This window comes from Musca vetustissima, unplaced genomic scaffold, assembly GCF_032173495.1.
Source record: "Musca vetustissima isolate MV318-11 ecotype Yass unplaced genomic scaffold, APGP_CSIRO_Mvet_v1 utg24602, whole genome shotgun sequence".
Lineage (NCBI taxonomy): Eukaryota > Metazoa > Arthropoda > Insecta > Diptera > Muscidae > Musca > Musca vetustissima.
Window position 1 is genome coordinate 146,782 of NW_026877615.1, and position 21,197 is coordinate 167,978.

The 21,197-nt window shown below is 38.9% G+C and overlaps 1 protein-coding gene across 1 annotated transcript in view; it reads right to left on the reverse strand.

The window, feature by feature from the left end:
• The window catches only part of LOC133322276 (ADP-ribosylation factor-like protein 8), a 167,764-nt gene that overhangs the window by 109,914 nt on the left and 36,653 nt on the right, over positions 1-21,197 (reverse strand). The window lies entirely within an intron of this gene.

Genomic DNA, 21,197 nt, shown 5'->3' on the forward strand with positions numbered 1-21,197 from the left:
TATCATGATGGTCTCCATAAAAGATCTGAAAAGGAAGGCCTCAATACGTTATTTATAGAAGATCTCAGGAAGGTCTGTATGAAGAACAGTAGAAGATGCCCAAAGAAGTTCTCTATTGAAGACTCCACAGACCTTCAGAAGTTCTCCAAAGACCTTCAGAAATTCTCCATAGACCTTCAGAATGTCTCCGTAGACCTTAAAATAGTCTCCTTAGAAGAAGGTCTAGAAGATATCTATTGATGATGCCTACAAAAAACGAATTCTAGAAATACTCGAATGAATACCTCCAATTTTAAAAATCCACGCCTATAAATAGGCTTTGAAATATTAATTTTAAAAATCCACGCCTATAAATAGGCTTTGAAATATTAATTTTAAAAATCCACGCCTATAAATAGGCTTTGAAATATTAATTTTAAAAATCCACGCCTATAAATAGGCTTTGAAATATTAATTTTAAAAATCCACGCCTATAAATAGGCTTTGAAATATTAATTTTAAAAATCCACGCCTATAAATAGGCTTTGAAATATTAATTTTAAAAATCCACGCCTATAAATAGGCTATGAAATATTAATTTTAAAAATCCACGCCTATAAATAGGCTTTGAAATATTAATTTTAAAAATCCACGCCTATAAATAGGCTTTGAAATATTAATTTTAAAAATCCACGCCTATAAATAGGCTTTGAAATTTTAATTTTAAAAATCCACGCCTATAAATAGGCTTTGAAATATTAATTTTAAAAATCCACGCCTATAAATAGGCTTTGAAATATTAATTTTAAAAATCCACGCCTATAAATAGGCTTTGAAATTTAAATTTTACCACGCCTATAAACATGCTTTGAAATTTAAATTTTAAAAATCCACGCCTATAAATAGGCTTTGAAATATTAATTTTAAAAATCCACGCCTATAAATAGGCTTTGAAATATTAATTTTAAAAATCCACGCCTATAAATAGGCTTTGAAATATTAATTTTAAAAATCCACGCCTATAAATAGGCTTTGAAATATTAATTTTAAAAATCCACGCCTATAAATAGGCTTTGAAATATTAATTTTAAAAATCCACGCCTATAAATAGGCTTTGAAATATTAATTTTAAAAATCCACGCCTATAAATAGGCTTTGAAATTTTAATTTTACCACGCCTATAAACAGGCTTTGAAATTTAAATTTTACCACGCCTATAAACATGCTTTGAAATTTAAATTTTAAAAATCCACGCCTATAAATAGGCTTTGAAATATTAATTTTAAACATCCACGCCTATGAATAGGCTTTGAAATTTTAATTTTAAAAATCCATAAATAGGCTTTGAAATTTTAATTTTAAAAATCCACGCCTATGAATAGGCTTTGAAATTTTAATTTTAAAAATCCATAAATAGGCTTTGAAATTTTAATTTTAAAAATCCACGCCTATGAATAGGCTTTGAAATTTTAATTTTAAAAATCCATAAATAGGCTTTGAAATTTTAATTTTAAAAATCCACGCCTATGAATAGGTTTTGAAATTTTAATTTTGGAAATCCACGCCTATAAATAGACTTTGGAAAATGAAGTTTAAAAATCCACGCTTATAAGTAGACTTTGAAATTTTAAATTTGGAAATCCACGCCTATAAATAGGCTTTGAAATTTTAATTTTAAAAATCCACGTCTATAAATAGGCTTTAAAATTTTAATCTTAAAAATCCACGCCTATAAATAGGCTTTGAAATTTTAATCTTAAAAATCCACGCATATAAATAGGCTTTGAAATTTTAATCTTTAAAATCCACGCCTATAAATAGGCTTTGAAATTTTATTTTTAAAAATCCACGCCTATAAATAGGCTTTGAAATTTTATTTTTAAAAATCCACGCCTATAAGTAGGCTTTGAAATTTTAATTGTGGAAATCCACGCCTATAAATAGGCTTTGTTAGCCCTGGAAAAAATATTTTTTATAAATCCACGATTCTGTTAGCCCTTGGTAGTCCTTTTAAAAATCCACCATTTGTTGGTCCTGGAAAAATTAATTTTAAAAAATCCACTCTACGATTTTCACGGTCCGGCACTAACTGCCGTTAAAATAGAGTCCTTCGAAATGTTTTCCAAGGTAGAAGACCTTCTGTAAGTATTCTGACTTTTTTATAAAACCTTCTTTGAGTGTTCTATAGATCTTCAATATCCATAAGACCTCACGGAGATCTTTCACAACCTTCCAAGTCAATCAGAAATCAAGTTGCAACACATTTTTCCCTGCTACTTTAAATCCGCATTTATCCTTAAGACTTAATAAAAATAATTGGATTTGCAAACACTATTACGCAGTTACGCCAATCGCCCCTTGAGAGAGCTCTCTGCTGCTGTCCACCCCTTTTTTGCAAATTTGACATTGGATTGACTTTAACCACAGTTGCCAATAAATTAAATTATTCAATGGAAGTTGAGTTGTAGTTGTTGTTGTTGTTCCTGTCCGGTGCGGTGATGTGGCTGCTGTCGTATTTAGAGATAGCCTTAATGATTTTTCTATTTACCACTAAATTGCCATATAATTTAATGTAGTCATCATGTTTTTTTGCTAAGTGTGGATGTTTATATTCCTAGAATAATATGCAACTGTCAATCCACCATGGCGACTGAATGTCATGCCCTCCCGACCCCTCTCGCCGAGCAGCTCTCTAATAGAACACCTTGATGATGGTGATGTTGTTATTTGATTTGAAAGTAAAATGCATTTTTTGCCTTCCTTTCTTCATTTTTTTTGCCTGTTTTTAAGGTTTCACGATGCTTTCCCTGCCCTTCCCGCCTTCCCGTGGCAATGGGTAATGTCTTTGCTGAATTTATGCCCGGGCCTGAAGTACTAGTCGTCGTGTTGTTTTGTGTTTTTGACAGAAGGGTCTGAGCATCGGAAGTAAATGCTGTAGTTTTACATCCTCCTAAGTATTGCCAAGAATTCCCAAGGATGTTGCACAACTTGAGTTTGAGTATTTAGATCGGGTGAGGTGTGGGAGGGTAGGTAGAGAGGAAAATTCATGAATACTCGGTTCGATGGATGGAAGGTTGTTTCGTTACGATTGTTGAGTAAGGAGAGGGTGAGGGTGGGGGAAAACTACAAAACTGTTGCATTTCCTTTGCGAATATTGTTTTTAAGGATAGTAAATTTTGTTGCGGCAAGCGATAAAGCAAACTTGCGGAACACAAAACCTGGAGAGAGATGTGCAAGACGAATTCTGCTTGGTTTCCGCATTGCAAATTTCATTAAACTTAGAAAAAAATGTACAGGTGGGGGTTTTCTGTCAGAGTCATAAGGTAGGATAGTCAGAAGAAAATAGGTTATCAATAAAATAATAGGTTGGGACATTAGGGTATTTCCAGGATTTGCGGAAAATAATTTAAAAAAAATATTTTTGGAGGGATCATCAAAGGCGTAATTTTTTAAATTTTTTTGAAGGACTATCAAGGGCTTCGATTTTTTAAAGAATATTTTTTGAGAGCCTATCCATAGGCGTGGGGGTGGCGTAGGGGATGATAGATACCAAGCAACGGTGACATGGCGAAGTCCAGGCTTATCTTGGTCACCTCAATTGTGGACACTGACCTCCCCGTGGTGCAAACTGGGATACCTATTTTCATCACCCGATGAAATAGTGAGCTAATATGTGCCGCAAGTTCACCCATAAGAACTATAAAAAAATGGGTTGAGGCGTCGGGTTAGTTGCCCACACTCGGAAAACCGAACCTACTATGAAAAAGCAAAGAAAAAGAAAACCAAACCCACCTAATGTTGACGACCCAGAAGAAACATCAGACAACGGTATGATGTGGATTAACTTCGTGGCAGCGAAAAATATGGTAGTTAGCAGCACCAGATTCAAGCATCTCTATACACACAAGGCCACTTGGATTTCTCCCGATCGTACAACGAGAAATCAAATTGATCATGTTGTGATAGACTGAAGGCATTCATCCAGTGTTTTAGACATCCGATCGATTCGGACGAGGAGCAAATATCAATTCGTACCATTACCTTGTGGCAGCCAAGCTACGCACCCGTCTTAATGTTGCAGCTTGCGATATAACACAACACGGAAACTCGACGTCGAAAAGCTGCAAACACAACAGGTGGCAGAGGCCTACTCCGCTCAACTTACCCACCTGCTTGACGAAAGCACCCCTTGTCCCGATAATAATATAGAAGCACAATGGCAGAGAATTGCCCACTCCCTACAAACAGAAAAAAAAGCAACACTTGGGTATCAAAAAACACCACAAAGAAACCCATGGTACGATCATGAGTGTCGTAATGCTACTGATCTGAAAAACGGAGCTTATAGGGCAACACTGCAGACAGTAGCAACACGTAATGTGATTTAGAATTATTGGGAGAAAAGAAGAGAAGAGAAACGTGTTTTCAGAAAAAAAGAAGCAAGAATGAGAAAAACGTAAGCGTGAGCAAATCGAGATATACAAGAGTCCGAATGAAATCCGAAAATTCTACCAACGGGTACAACACCAAACCGAAGGCTTTGGTGCAGGCAAATCTTCCTGTCGAGATGAAGAAGGAAACCTGGTGACAGATACAGACAGCGTGCTGAGGATCTGGAAGGAGCATTTTAAACAACTTCTGGTATCGAATAGTAGTGGTGAAGAGGATACCACAGAACCAATAATAGATGACGGTATAGAGTGTATACCACCACCTAGCCAAGATGAGGTCAGAATAGCAATCAATCGGCCGAGGAATAATAAATGTAATATGTGCCAACTATAGAGGTATAAGTCTCCTTCCCATCGCATATAAAGTGCTATCCAGCGTACTGTGTGAACGACTGAAGCCAATGGTCAATGACATTATTGGACCATACCAATGCGGCTTCACACCTTGGAAATCCACCATTGACCAGATTTTCACTCTGCGGCAAATCCCACGAAAAACACATCGTCCTATCCGTCGACTATAAAGCCGCATTCGACAGCCCTATCCGTTCAGAGGTATATAAAGCCATGTCTGCGTTTGGAATTCCTGCAAAATTAATTCGGCTATGCAGGATAACTTTAACAGACACAAGATCAGAAGTTAAAGTCGAAAAGGACCTCTCGGAGCCCTTTAATACCGACCGAGGATAAAGACAAGGTGATTCGGAGAAGGATGGTGATGGCCAACTGATGCTTCTATAATCTGAGCAAACAACTCAAAAGCAAGGCCACCTTCCGTCAGACCAAACGCACACTCTACAAGACGCTGATACTACCCGATCTGTTATACGGATCTGAAGCATGGGTACTTATGCAAGCAGATGAGGCAGCTCTTGGTGTGTTTGAGAGCAAAATTCTCCGAAAGATCTATGGGCCAATCTGCGTTGACGGTGAATATCGCCGTCGAATGAATCATGAGTTGTATCAGCTATTCTCGGACATCGACGTTGTTAGACGTATTGAGCTGCAGCGACTACGTTGGCTAGGTCATGTTGTGAGAATGCATGAAGATGTCCCAGCCCAGAAGGCATATAAAAGCGAACCAGCTGATGGTTCACGCAGAAGGGGAAGGCCACGAATAAGGTGGAAAGACCAAGTGGAAGACAACATTGTCGAATATGATCTTTCAAATTGGAAAAACTGCGCAAAAGACCGACGCGTCTGGAAATCTTTTTGAAGCTTGGCTTATGGAACGACATTTCTGTCACAAGCCAGCTAAGTAAGTAAGTTATCCATAGTGGTGGATTTTTTAAAGAATATTTTTTGAGAGCCTATCCATAGGCGTGGATTTTTTTAAGAATATTTTTTTGAGAGCCTATCCTAAGGCGTGGATTTTTTAAAGAATATTTTTTTGAGAGCCTATCCATAGGCGTGGATTTTTTAAAGAAAAACTTTTTGAGAGCCTATCCATAGGCGTGGATTTTTTAAAGAATATTTTTTTGAGAGCCTATCCATAGGCGTGGATTTTTTAAAGAATATTTTTTTGAGAGCCTATCCATAGGCGTGGATTTTTTAAAGAATATTTTTTTGAGAGCCTATCCATAGGCGTGGATTTTTTAAAGAATATTTTTTTGAGAGCCTATCCATAGGCGTGGATTTTTTAAAGAATATTTTTTTGAGAGCCTATCCATAGGCGTGGATTTTTTAAAGAATATTTTTTTGAGAGCCTATCCATAGGCGTGGATTTTTTAAAGAATATTTTTTTGAGAGCCTATCCATAGGCGTGGATTTTTTAAAGAATATTTTTTGAGAGCCTATCCATAGGCGTGGATTTTTTTAAAAATATTTTTTTGAGAGCCTATCCATAGGAGTGGCTTTTTTAAAGAATATTTTTATTGAGAGCCTATCCATAGGCGTGGATTTTTTAAAGAATATTTTTTTGAGAGCCTATCCATAGGCGTGGATTTTTTAAAGAATATTTTTTTGAGAGCCTATCCATAGGCGTGGATTTTTTAAAGAATATTTTTTTGAGAACCTATTTTTATGAATTTATTTTCCTCCTTAATATCCTGATATCCTTTTTTATGTATTTTTTATTTCTAAAATTTCGTTTTAGAATTATAAAAACCTGTTCGCCAAGGCTGCCACACACAGATTGACTTCAATTCCAAATGAAAGCTCTGTTTTTCCAATTTATTACCCGTGCTCCCATCAGCCAGGTTGGCCTTCCTTGTTGTGTTCGTCGAAACAGATGCCATCATAAATCAAGTCACTTGATGAGCAACAGCGTCGTTGTAAAAAGGTAAGAAAGTTACAAATTGACTAGATACTCAAAAAGGAAGTGAAGTCAAGCTGTAATACACCACCTGTCCTGTTCTGACTCTTTGCAATGGAGGTTCAGGGCTTTGCTGGCTTGACTACCTGGCTTCATGACATGATTGTGTATGTGTGCGGCCTTCAATGGAAATGTTGTGGAAACCACTAGCTCTGTGTCTGACTGTCTGGCATTTGGTTTTCTCTGTGAGGTAGAAACCTTCATGTCCGTAACCGCCAATGGCCAAGTCTATACAAAATGCCCGCCTTTTTTTACAAGACCAAGCAACAGAACTTCTTAGGACAAACTAAGAAAGAATGCGGATAAATTTGATAGGGTTAAACGGATTTGGTATTCACTTTTGGAAAAGTTTTCTCAAAAGTTCATTTGAAATTTATTCAAAGTGGAAGTGACATTTAAAGTAAATCAAATTGAAAGTCAGAAAAAACAAACACACACACACTCACACATATAGCGCTGCACATATTCCTATGCAGGAAAAAAGTAGTAAAAAACAACTTTTCACTCGAATGAATATTTTAGAATATTGGTTTGGAGTATATCATATCACTTTACACAAGCCATCATAAAAAACATAGAAGGCGTTGAGGGGGTTGGGTGACATGAACCCACATGGAAATACCACTGAGAGATTGCAAGTTCATCTATATTCCGTACTATTTTGTTTTATGGTTTTTCACATAAAAATCCCTAGCATATGTGCGGGAAAGTTAAAACTTTTTTTTTGCATTTTCATGGAAACTTGATTTTGAAATAAAACATAAATTTCGTTTTTTTTTTGTTTCTCTTTTGTGTTGGATTTTATTTTCATATTCCACTTGATTAGACTTTGTTTTGGGTGAATAGAATATTTTACAACAACAACAACAACAACAGAAAATGGAAACTAATAAAGTGGCTTTAGAAATTTATGAATTTGAAAACCATATATTTTATTCTGTTTCATAAAGTTAACCTCAACACCAAAGGTTATGGGATTATGATTTTTGTTTATCTTCAGATGCAGGACGAGGGTAGATTGAATTGGATTACAAATGAATTTTGTGAAACATATTCAAATATGGATTACAAATATATTTTTTATTTTAATTTTTTTTTCACCTATTAAAATGTGTGGTTGAAGGGCAGGCGTTCGCCTTTATAATCTCTCGTAAGGTGACGAATTTAAGTCAATTGCCGTATTTTAAAATATTAAATATTGCTATAATATTTTAAATTTTTAAAAAATCTACGGCTTGATTTTCCCTCATATAATAATTTTTAAAAAATCCATGCCTGAATATTTTTTCTTACTTACTTACTTAGCAGGCTTGTGCCAGAACTTTCGTTCCATAAGCCGAGCTTAAAAAACGATTTCCAGGCACGTCGGTCTTTTGCGAAGTTTTTCCAATTTGAAAGACCATATTCGGCAATGTTGCCTTCCACTTGGTCTTTCCATTTTATACGTGGCCTTCCTTCAAAAAATATCATTTAAAAATCCACGCCTATTGCTGTGATAGTCCTTCAAAAATATAATTTAAAAATGTACCCCTATTGCTGTGATAGTCCTTCAAAAAATATCATTTAAAAATCCACGGCAATTGCTATGATAGTCTTTCAAAAAATAGCATTTAAAAATCCAGGCCTATTGCTGTGATAGTCCTTCAAAAAATATCATTTAAAAATCCACGCCTATTTCTGTGATAGTCCTTCAAAAAATATTATTTAAAAATCCACGCCTATTGCGTGAACCATCAGCTGGTTCGTTTTTATATGCCTTCTGGACTGGGGGATGAAGATGCCCAACATGACTTAGCCAACGTAGTCACTGCAGCTCAATACGTCTAACAATGTCGATGTCCAAGAATAGTTGGTACAGCGCTTGGTTCATTCAGCGGCCATATTCAACGTCACTGCAGATCGGCCTATAAATCTTTCGGAGAATTTTTCTCTCCAAGAACACTCCATGAGCTGCCTCATAAGCTTGCATAAGTCTTTTGCACAGTTTTTCCAGTTTGAAAGACCATATTCGGCAATGTTGTCTTCCAATTGATCTTTCCATCTTATTCGCGGCCTTACCCCTCTGGGTGAACCATTAGCTGGTTCGCTTTTATATGCCTTCTGAGCTGGGGCATCTTCATCCATTCTCACAACATGACCTAGCCAACGTAGTCAAAACGTCGAACAATGCCGATGTCCGAGAATAGCTGGTACAACTCATGATTCATTCGACGGCGATATTCACCGTCAACGCAGATCGGCCCATAGATCTTTCGGAGAATTTTTCTCTCCAAGAACACTCCAAGAGTTGCGTCATCTGCTTGCGCAAGTACCCATGCTTCAGATCCATATAACAGCACGGGTAGTATCAGCGTCTTGTAGACTGTGAGTTTGGTCTGGCGGGAGGTGGCCTTGCTTTTGAGTTGTTTGCTCAGACCATAGTAGCATCTGTTGGCCATCACAATCCTTCTCCGAATTTCAAAACTGATGTCATTCATTTTGTTTATGGCAGTACCAAGATATATAAAATCTTTGATTAGCTCGAAGCTGTAGTGCTCCACAGTTGGTCCGAGTCTTCTGGACGTCTTGCGTGTTGATACCACCAGCTTGATCTTCTCGCCGTTTACTGCCAGACCCACTTTGGCAGACTACTTCTCAATTTGTTCAAAGGTGGCTGTTACCGCTCTCACTGTTCGACCCATTATGTCGATGTCATCGGCGTAGGCGAGTAACATGTGTTGTTTGGTGTACAGAGTGCCATTTCTGTTCACCTTTGACTCTCGTATAACCTTTTCCAGCACGGTGTTAAAAAGGTCACACGACAAACTATCACCTTGTCTAAATCCTCGTTCGGTATTAAAGGACTCCGAGACGTCCTTTCCGACTTTAACTGCTGATCTTGTGCCAGTTAATGTTGTCCTTCATAGCCGTATTAATTTTGCAGGATGCCAAATGCAGACATGGCTTTATACACCTCTGAACGGATAGGCCTGTTGAATGCTGCTTTATTGTCGACGAATAGATGAAATGTGTCGATTTGTTTTTCGTGGGTTTTTTCCAGGATTTGGCGCAGGGTGAAAATCTGGTCAATGGTCGATTTGCCAGATATGAAGCCGCATTGGTATGGTTCAATAATGTCATTGACCTCAATCATTCTCACAGCACACGGGATAGCACTTTATATGCGATGGGAAAGGAGACTTATTCCTCTATAGTTTGCACATATCGTCTTGTCTCCTTTTTTGTGCACGGGGCACAAGATGCTGGGGTTCCAATCATTGGCCATGCATTCTTCTAGCCAAATTGTACCAAATAGCTGGTGCATGATCCTTACCAGCATCTGACCACCAGCCTTGAATAGTTCGGCTCGTAACCCATCGACACATGCTGCTTTATTATTCTTCAGCCGATTGATTGCTATTCTGACTTCATTTTGGCTAGGTGGTAACACTCTATACCGTCATGTATTATTTGTTCAGGGGTATCCTCTTCCCCGCTACTATTTGATACCAGAAATTTTTGAAAATGCTCCTTCCAGATCCTCAACACGCTGTCTGTATCTGTCACCAGGTTTCCTTCTTCTGGAGGATGTGCATGCACCAAAGCCTTTGGTTTGGTTCATTCTACCCGTTGGTAGAATTTTCGGACCTCATTCTGATTCCTGTCATCTCGATTTGTCACGTTCACGATTTTCTTGTTATTTATTCTTTTTTCTGAAAACACGTTTCTCCTCTCTCCTTTTCTCCCGATAATTCTCCATCACATTACGTGTTGCTACTGTCTGCAGGGTTGCCCTTACGCTGCGTTTTTTACATCAGTAGCATTACGACACTCCTGATCGTACCATGGGTCTCTTCATGGTGGTTTTTGGTACCCAAGTGTTGCTTTTGCTGCAGTTTGTAGTGGAGTGTCATTGTGCTTCTATACTATTATCGGGACAAGAAGTGCTTTCGTCAAGCAGATGGGTAAGTTGAGCGGATTAGGTCTCTGCCACCTGTTGTCTTTGCAGCTTTTCGACGTCGAGTTTCCGCGTTACATTAGATCGCACCTTTGCTGCTACATTAAGACGGGTGCGTACCTTGGCTACCACAAGGTAGTGGTCCGAATCGATATTCGCTCCCCGGATCGATCGGACGTCTAAAACACTGGATGAATGCCTTTCGTCTATCACAACATGATCGATTTGATTTCTCGTTGTTCGATCGGGAGAAATTCAGGTGGCCTTGTGTATATCGAGATGCTTGAATCTGGTGCTGCTAACTACCATGTTTTTTGCTGCCGCGAAGTCAACCAACCTCATGCCGTTGTCGGATGTTTCATCATGGAGGCTGAATTTTCCGACGGTGGGGCCAAAGATATTTTCCCTTCCGATTTTTGCACTAAAATCTCCTAGCAGTATTTTAATGTCAAGGCCAGGGCAGCGATCATATGCTGTTTCTTGGCGCTCGTAAAATATGTCTTTGGCCTGTTCATCTTTATCTTCGGTCGGAGCATGGGTGCAAATGAGACTGAGATGTAGAAGAACTTCGCTTTTATACGGATTATAGCAATTCGCTCATCTACTGGAGTGAATCTGGAGACGAGGTATTTTATTCTTCTATTAATCATAAATCCGCAGCCAAATTCATGTCTCGTTTCATGGCATCATCTGATTTACTTACGCCTGTCCTTTCCATCGCATTTCCTGTAAGGCAATAATATCGGCTTTGTATTTCTTGAGTACATCCGCCAAAGGGAACACTGCGCCTGTTCTATACAACGTGCGTACATTCCAAGTGCAGATTCGCAGATCGTGGTCCTTTATACGTTTGCGGGGGTCGTCAACATTAGGTAGCTTTGGTTTTCTTTTTCTTTGTTTTTTTCATAGTAGGTTCGGGTTTCCGAGTGTGGGCAACTAACCCGACGCCTCAACCCATTTTTTATAGTTCTTATGGGTGAATTCGCGGCACATATTAGCTCACCATTTCATCGGGTGATGAAAATAGCTAGCTCCCCAGGTGACACCACGTGAAGGTCAGTGTCCACAATTGAGATGAAAGAGGGACCAAGATAAACCTGGACTTCGCCATTCTAAAGGCAATCAGAGCAGTTGCTTGGTATCTATCATCTCCTACGCCACCCACGTCTTGTGTTAGGCCTTGAACAAATATTCTTTGAAAAATCCACACCTTGATAAAAATCTACACTTTGATATTCCATCAGATATACATGTCTTATGCATCATCCTCAACATTATAATAGAGTTTATAAAAAAGGATATACATCAAACCTACTAAACTCATTGATTTGGAGTGGGCACAGTATAAAAGACCTCCTGCGGCATTCCATGCCAAAAAATATATTAAAATTGGCCACAGGCGATAGAGTGAGAATAAATCCGCCCAACCCTAGAAAAGTGAAATAGGCCTAATAAAACATAAAACCAGATATCGAACCCCTACCAAAAACCCAAAACTCAACATCCAACTCAGCCCTGCACCATCAGCAGCATTCGTCATTGATTTCAAAAATATTATATGGCCTATATTTTTCCCATCCTCTTGTCCCTCCGCCATCTATCTCTCTCCCTCACATCGAAGTGTTTTAAATCATCCTCACAACAACTTTGAAGTATATCCAATCAATTGATGATGTGTGTGTGAGTGGGTGCGTTTGTGTGTGAAAAGGGAAACTTTATTTCGTGGGTCATAAATTGGTAAACACTCCCAAAAATCCAACAACAAAAACTTTATTCATTTTACTGCTATCGGAAAAAATAAAAACGAGAGAGAAAAAACTTGTGACCCAGTGAAAAAAAAAACAATATGTTTATCTTGTCACCCGCTTATAAGCATTCGGAGCTTGCCTACCACTTCCTAACCCCCCAAAAAAATCCCTTATCCTCAAAGGGACCCCAAAAAAAGAGAACATTCCATCAAACAAGGCAAGGTAACAAAAAGGAAAAAACTAACGACAACCGACACCACACGACCGCTAATTAAATTGTTTTCACGTAACTCAATCCTGCGGCAATCCGCCAACAGCAGCTGGGCTGGTAACCACCCCACGGAATGTATATCACAGGTGTTCATTTTGTGTGTTATAAACAAAATGGGATTTTTTCTTCCATTCCGCATTCCCCACCTGCTGGTGGTGTTGGCTTGGGGATAAAACGCGAAAAAAAGGATTTAAACAAACGATGGCCATCTGCTGATTGTTGTGAAAAATTGAAGGATGGTTGGGTGGTAGATAAAAGTGATTTGATCTAAATTTAATTACTTTTTGAAAGTTCGCAAAAAAAAAATAAATAAATCACGGGAAATATTTAAACAATAGATGTGTCATATTTTTATTGGGGATGACTTCGGGTGACTTACATAGTAGGGATAATTAGCTGAGATAAAAACAACAAATGCTGTTGAAAGAGTGAATTGTTTTTTAAAATTATCTCAATGCTAAATCTTAATTACGAGAAGTTAAACAATACAAAGTTACCTTTACATAAATTTAATTTTAGGTTAGGTTGAGAAAAAAACAAAATAAGGTAAAGCTATAGAGGTATAGAGTGTATACCACCTAGCCAAGATGAAGTCAGAATAGCAATCAAATGGCTGAAGAATAATAAGGCAGCAGGTGCCGATGGGTTACAAAGTGAACTATTGAAGGCTGGTGGTCAGATGCTGGTAAGGAACATGCACCAGCTGATTAGTACAATTTGGCTAGAAGAATACATGCCCAATGATTGAAACCTCAGCATCCTGTGTACCATGCACAGAAAAGGAGACATAACATCAAAACACCTGTTATCAATGGCATGGTTTTATATTTTTTTCTAAAGGCTATAATAGGCGGAGATATTTGAAATAATTTTTTCTAAGGCCTACCATAGGCGTGGATTCTTTAAATAATTTTTCCGAGGCCTATAAAAGCCTGCGGATTTTTAAAATAATTTTTTCATCATCATAAATCATTTTTTCCAAGGTCTATTCAAACCTACGGATTTTTTAAATATTTGTTTCCAAGGCTTATTCAAGCCTACGGATTTTTATACCCTACACAACTATGTTGCCAGGGTATTATAGCTTTGTGCAGCCCCAAGCGTTTGTAACGCCGCGAAATATTGGTCGTAGACCCACCTTTAAGTATACCGATCGTCATATCTCGACTAGCTGAGTCGATCTAAACATGTGTGTCCGTTCGTCCGTCCGTCTGTCCATTATAATTTGTAAACATGATACAGGCCACAGTTATGGACCAATCTTCATGAAATTTTGCATGTAGGATGGGTTTTGGCCAAAGAAGACGCCGAACATCGTGAAATTTTGCATGGAGAAGGGGATCGGGCCAAAGAATAAGCTTGCCTGTTTTGATAAAGATTGGTCAATATTTAGCGGTTCAAATGGACCATGACTTTTGTGTGAAGAATGACAAAATTTGTATTCTATAGCGTATATATTTACCTCTGAATGACATAGCCCGAGAAGTTGATATTATATCCAAGAGGAGTGGTTGACCTTTAAATTAATACCAATTATATTGTTGTATGTGCTCGGATGTGGGAGTTACACCTGATCGCTTTGAAATAAGGTTCCAGTTATGGTCAAGGACAACGCCTATAATTTTCGGTGATGATCAGATAATAATTTTGCAATGAAGTGGACCGAAAACTTAATTTTTTGTGTTATTTTCGAGTCGATATATAGACCACAAATGAAAGCCGAACATCACAACACAACCCACGGTGAAGGGAATCTGGACAATAGCTGTACTGAATACTGTACTGTACTGAATATGTCAGTGTGAGGAAAAGGTGCTGTTTACCTCTAATCGGGCAAGAGGATGCCAATATCACGAAATATTGCCCAGGCTCGGAATAAACATCCGCAGAAAATTTGAGTTCCGTGGTAGTTGTGTAGGGTATCGTATGGTCGGCCCCATCCGACTATACTGCTCCGCTCACTGGTTTTATATAATGTTTTCCAAGGCCTACAATAGGCGATGATAGATACCAAGCAACGGCCCTGATTGGCTTTAACATGGCAAAGTCCAGGCTTATCTTGGTACATTCTTCATCTCAATTGTGGACACTGACCTCTCGGTGGTGCCACCTAGGGTAGCTAGCTATTTTCATCACCCGATGAAATAGTGAGCTAATATGTGCCGCCCATAAGAACTATAAAAATGGGTTGGGGCGTCGGGTTAGTTGCCCACACTCGGAAAACCCAACCTACTATGAAAAAGCAAAACAAAAAAAAAAAAAGAAAACCAAAGCTAGCTAATGTTGACGACCCCCGCAAACATATAAAGGGCCACGATCTGCAAATATGCATTTGGAATGTGGGCACGTTGTACAGAACAGGCGTAGTGTTCGCTTTGGCGGATTTACTCAAGAAATACAAAGCCGATATTATTGCCTTACAGCCTCCATGAAGAAACATGGAGGTTGATTGACTTCGCGACAGCAAAAAACATGGTAGTTAGCAGCAGCAGATTCAAGCATCTCGATATAGACAAGGCCACTTGGATTTGTCCCGATCGAACAACGAGAAATCAAATCGATCATGTTGTGGTAAATGGAAAGCATTCATCCAGTGTTTTAGACGTCCGATCGATCGGACGAGGAGCGAATATCGATTCGTATTATTACCTTCGTATCAAAACACTTCTTGTCCCGATAATAGTATAGAAGCACAATGGCAAAGAATTGCTCACTCCCTACAAACTGCATCAAAAGCAACACTTGGGTACCAAAAACCACCATCAAGAAACACATGGTGCGATTAGGAGTGTCGTAGTGTAAAGGGCAACCCTGCAGACAGTAGCAAAACGTAATGCGATGGAGATTTATGGAAAGAAAAGGAGAGAGGAGAAACGTATGTTCAGAAAATAGAAGAAAGAACAAGAAGAACGTGAGCGTGAGCAAATTGAGATGTACAGGAGTCAGAATGAAGTCCGAGAATTTTACCAACCAGTAAAACCGAAGGCTTTGGTGCATGCACATCCTCCTGTAGAGATGGAGAAGGATCTGGAAGGAGCATTTTGAAAAGCTTCTGGTATCAAATAGTGGCGGTGAAGAAGATACCCCAGAATCAATAAGATATGATGGTATAGAGTGTATACCACCTAGCCTAGATGAAGCTAGAATAGCAATCAATCGGCTGAAGAATAATAAAGCAGGACGTGCCGATGGGTTACAAGCCAAACTATTCAAGATTGGTGGACAGATGCTGAAAAGGAGCAGGTACCATCTGATTAGTACAATTTGGCTAGATAAATGCATGCCCAAAGATGGGAACCTCAGCATCCTGTGTCCCGTGCACAAAAAAGGAGACAAGGCGATATGTGCCAACTATACTATCCAGTGTGCTGTGTGAACGATTGAAGCCAATCGTCAATGACATTATTGGACCATACCAATGCGGCTTCAGACCTGGCAAATCCACCATTGACCAGTGTTTCACTCTGCGCCAAATCGGTCACAAATCAGATGGAAAGACCAAGTGTAGAAAACAACATCTCGGAACGTGGTCCTTAAAATTTGAGTAGATGGGCACAAGACCGACGCACTTGCAAATCTTTTTCATTTTTTCCAAGGCCTACAACAGAACTAACTATCTATTTATTTCTTCAAAGCGAAGGTGGAGGTTGTAAAAAATCGATTCTTTTGAGCTACGCTCCCCCTTTTTACTTGCTTTCATTTTATGCCATGCCATTCCATTTCATTCATTAGTTATTCTTGCCGCAACAATCGAAATGAGCTATAATAATGGTTGATTCCTCACACACACACACTCACACATAAGCATTGTTACGAGGTCGCTCACAACGATGGCTCTGAATTCCAAGAAACAAAACAAAATTCGTTTTCAAACTCAAGCCCTCTTGCACTGGGAAACCTGCGGAATGCCAATGAAGAAATTCACTGGAAAAAGTGGCACAAACAAAAAAACGCAACCCTCTTTCCCCTCCTCCTCTGCGACGTGATGTGTGTGCCTTTCGTTTTTTTCGTTTTGCTCTAGTGTTCCAGGAAAAGTACTTATAAACTCATTGACACTACTTAGAACCGCACTTATGTGTGTGTGTATGTATGTGTGCCCATGGTTTGTTTCATTTGGTGGGTCATATGTTTGCCAGTCTTTTGTTTTGATGGCAGGATAAATGTTATCCTATTGCCACATTGTAATCATCGTCGTCATCATCCTCCTCCAGTATCTATTGTCTAATGTCAATTTGCTGTTTATTGTTTACTCACGTCCAGCAGCATTACTTGAAATGGGTTTCCAACTAACGCAAGTGTAACAGTTTGCGGGTGAAATATATATGAATGGAATGAAAGTGGAATACGAAAATAGGTTCAAAATAGGTTTACTTCATTCGCCAAGTGTTGACATAGTTTGGGTAAATATTTTATGGGAAATTAAATAAGGGATTTATTGGTTTCATTTGAAGGTTTATTTTTTTGGGAATATCAAAGATCTATTCCCTTAAATGAAATAATAAATTGAAAATTTGTAAACTGTGAGTTTGGTCTGGCGGGAGGTGGCCTTGTTTCTAAACTGCTTACTTAGACCATAGTAGCATCTGTTGGCCATCACAATCCTTCTCCGAATTTCAAAACTGATGTCATTCGTTTCCAAGGTATATACGTTCTTTAACTACCTTGAATCTGTAGTTCTCAAGTTCCACAGTTGGTCCGAGTCTAATGGATGTCTTGCAGACTTCTTCTCAGTTTGTTTCAAGGTGGCTTTTACCGCTCGCAATGTTCGACCCATTATATCGATATCATCAGCGTAGGCGAGTAACATGTACAGATTGTCATTTCTGTTCCCATTTACATCTCGTATGACCCTTTCCAGCAGGATGTAAAAAAGGTCAAACGACAAACTGTCATCTTGTCTAAATCCTCGTTCGGTATTAAAGGGCTCCGAGAGGTCCTTTCCTACTTTAACTGCTGACCTGGTGCCACTTAAAGTTATCCTGCATAGCCGTATTAATTTTGTAGGAATGCCGAACGTAGACATGGCTTTAAACACCTCTGATCAGAAAGGGCTGTTAAATGCGGCTTTATAATCGACGAATAGGTGAAATATGTCGATGTGTTTTTCGTGGTTCTTTTCCAGGATTTGTCACAGAGTGGAAATCTGGTCAATGGTGGATTTGGTATGCATTGGTATGGTCCAGTAATGTCATTGACCATCGGATTCAGTCGGTCACACAGTACGCTGGAAATCACTTTATATTCGATGGGAAGGTGACTTATTCCTTTATAGGTGGCAAATATCTTGTCTCGACTCCTTTTTTGTGCACGGGACAGAATCCAATCATTTGGCATGCATTCCTCTAGCCAAATTGCAATAATCAGCTGCTCCTTACCAGCATCTGACCACCAGTCTTGAATAGTTCGGCTTGTAAACCATCGGCACCTGCTGCTTTATTATTCTTCAGCCGATTGATTGCTATTCTGACTTCATCTTGGCTAGGTGGTATACACTCTATACCGTCATCTATAATTGTTTTTGGGTATCTTCTTCACCGCTACTATTTGATACCAGAAGCATTTCAAAATGCTCCTTCCAGATCCTCAACACGCTGTCTGTATCTCTCACCAGGTTTCCTTCTTCATCTCTACAGAAGGATGTGCCTGCACCAAAGCTTTCGGTTTGATGTTTTACTCGTTGGTAAAATTTCCGGACTTCATTTTGACTCCTGTACATCTCGATTTGCTCACGCTTACGTTTTTCTTGTTCTTTCTTCTTTTTTCTGATAATACGTTTCTCCTCTCTCCTTTTATCTCGATAATTCTCCATCACATTACGTGTTGCTACTGTTTGCAGGGTTGCCCTAATCGCTGCATTTTTCACATCAGCAGCATTACGACACTCCTGATGGTGGTTTTTGATACCCATGTCTTGCTTTTGCTGCAGTTTGTAGGAAATGGGCAATTCTTTGCTATTGTGCTTCTATACTATTATCGGGACAAGAAGTGCTTTCGTCAAGCAGGTGGGTAAGTTGAGCGGAGTAGGCCTCTGCTACCCGTTGTGTTTGCAGCTTCTCGACGTTGAGTTTGCGTGTTGTGTTAGATCGCACCTTTGCTGCAACATTAAGACGAGTGCGAACCTTGGCTGCTACAAGGTAATGGTCCGAATCGATTTTCGCTCCTTGGATCGAACGGACGTCTAAAACACTGGATGAATGCCTTCCGTCTATCACAACATGATCAATTTGATTTCTCGTTGCTTGATCTGGAGATATTCAGGTGGCCTTGTGTATATCGAGATGCTTGAATCTGGTGCTGCTAACTACCATATTTTTTGCTGCCACGAAGTCAATCAACCTCATGCCGTTGTCTGATGTTACTTCATGGAGGCTGAATTTTCCGACGATGGGGTCAATGATATTTTCCCTTCCGATTTTTTTTTATTAAAATCCTCTAGTATAATTTTAATGTCATGGCCAGATATTTTCCCTTCCGATTTTTGCATTAAAATCTCCTAACAGAATTTTAATGTCATGGCAGCGATCATATGCAGTTTCTAGGCGCTCATAAAATATGTCTTTTGTCTGCTCATCTTTATGTTCGGTCGGAGCATGGGTGCAAATGAGACTGATGTGGAAGAACTTCGCTTTTATACGGATTATAGCAATTCGCTCAACTACTGGAGTTAATCTGGAGACGAGGTCTTTTATTCTGTTGTGTTTGCATAAATCCGCAGCCAAATTCATGTCTCGTTTCATGGTAGCTATAATACAGGGCGTAATCTTCTGATTTACTTACGCCCGTCCCTTTCCATCGCATTTCCTGTAAGGCAATAATATCGGCTTTGTATTTCTTGAGTACATCCACCAAAGAGAAAACTGCGCATGTTCTGTACAACGTGCGCACATTCCAAATGCAGATTCGCAGATCGTCCTTTATACGTTTGCGGGGGTTGTCAACATTAGGGGGTTTGGTTTTCTTTTCCTTTGCCTTTTCATAGTAGGTTAGGTTTTCCGAGAGTGGGCAACTAACCCGACGCCTCAACCCATTTGTTATAGTTCTTATGAGTGAACTCGCGGCACATATTAGCTCACTATTTCATCGGGTGATGAAAATAGCTAGACCCGGTGACACCGCGCGGAGGTCAGTATCCAAAATTGAGATGAAAGAGGGACCAAGATAAGCCTGGACTTCCACGCCCATTGTAGGCCTTGGAAAAAAGTATTTAAGAAATCCACGTCTATTGCAGGCTTTGGAAAAATATTCCACGCCTATTGCAGGCTTTGGAAAAAAATTCCACGCCTATTGCAGGCTTTGGAAAAAAAATTCCACGCCTATTGCAGGCTTTGGAAAAAAATTCCACGCCTATTGCAGGCTTTGGAAAAAAATTCCACGCCTATTGCAGGCTTTGGAAAAAATTCCACGCCTATTGCAGGCTTTGGAAAAAAATTCCAAGCCTATTGCAGGCTTTGGAAAAAAATTCCACGCCTATTGCAGGCTTTGGAAAAAAATTCCACGCCTATTGCAGGCTTTGGAAAAAAATTCCACGCCTATTGCAGGCTTTGGAAAAAATTCCACGCCTATTGCAGGCTTTGGAAAAAAATTCCACGCCTATTGTAGGCCTTGGAAAAAAGTATTTAAAAAATCCACGCCTATTGTAGGCCTTGGAAAAAAGTATTTAAAAAATCCACGCCTATTGTAGGCCTTGGAAAAAAATATTTAAGAAATCCACGCCTATTGCAGGCCTTGGAAAAACGTATTTAAAAAATCCACGCCTATTGTAGGCCTTGGAAAAAAGTATTTAAAAAATCCACGCCTATTGTAGGCCTTGGAAAAAAATATTTAAGAAATCCACGCCTATTGCAGGCCTTGGAAAAACGTATTTAAGGAATCCACGCCTATTGTAGGCCTTGGAAAAAAGTATTTAAGAAATCCACGCCTATTGTAGGCCTTGGAAAAAAAGTATTTAAGAAATCCACGCCTATTGTAGGCCTTGGATTTTTTTAAATCCACGCCTACTGTAGGCCTTGGAAAAACATTATTTAAAAAATCCACGCCAAAAATAGTCCTTAGAAAAAAGTATTTAAAAAAACCCTACCTATATTTTGTCCTTGAAAAAAGAACTACGATTAATCCTTCATAAAAAATCTCCTTCAAATTAGCAGCATGTTTAACCCTGTTATAACATTTATTAACATAAAAACGCCTCCTCTCGGCCAATCAGAAATTAAATTATACCGCTAATGATAGTTAATGAGTCCTTGTCAGCCTGAGCAGCAACAACAACAACAAGGCTAACAACAATGCATTAATTGTACTTATAACACCAATTTAATTAATATCATTCACCGTTTATCCTGATAATTGATGAACATTAATTAAATGTCCTGCCGACTACAAATGGGACTGGTCGTTCAGGCAAAAAAGGACATGAAATAAGTTTTTCCCTCCTTTTTGATATGAAAACATTATTAATTTGAAATGAAATACCAGATATACTTTGTTTTTTTTTTTGGAA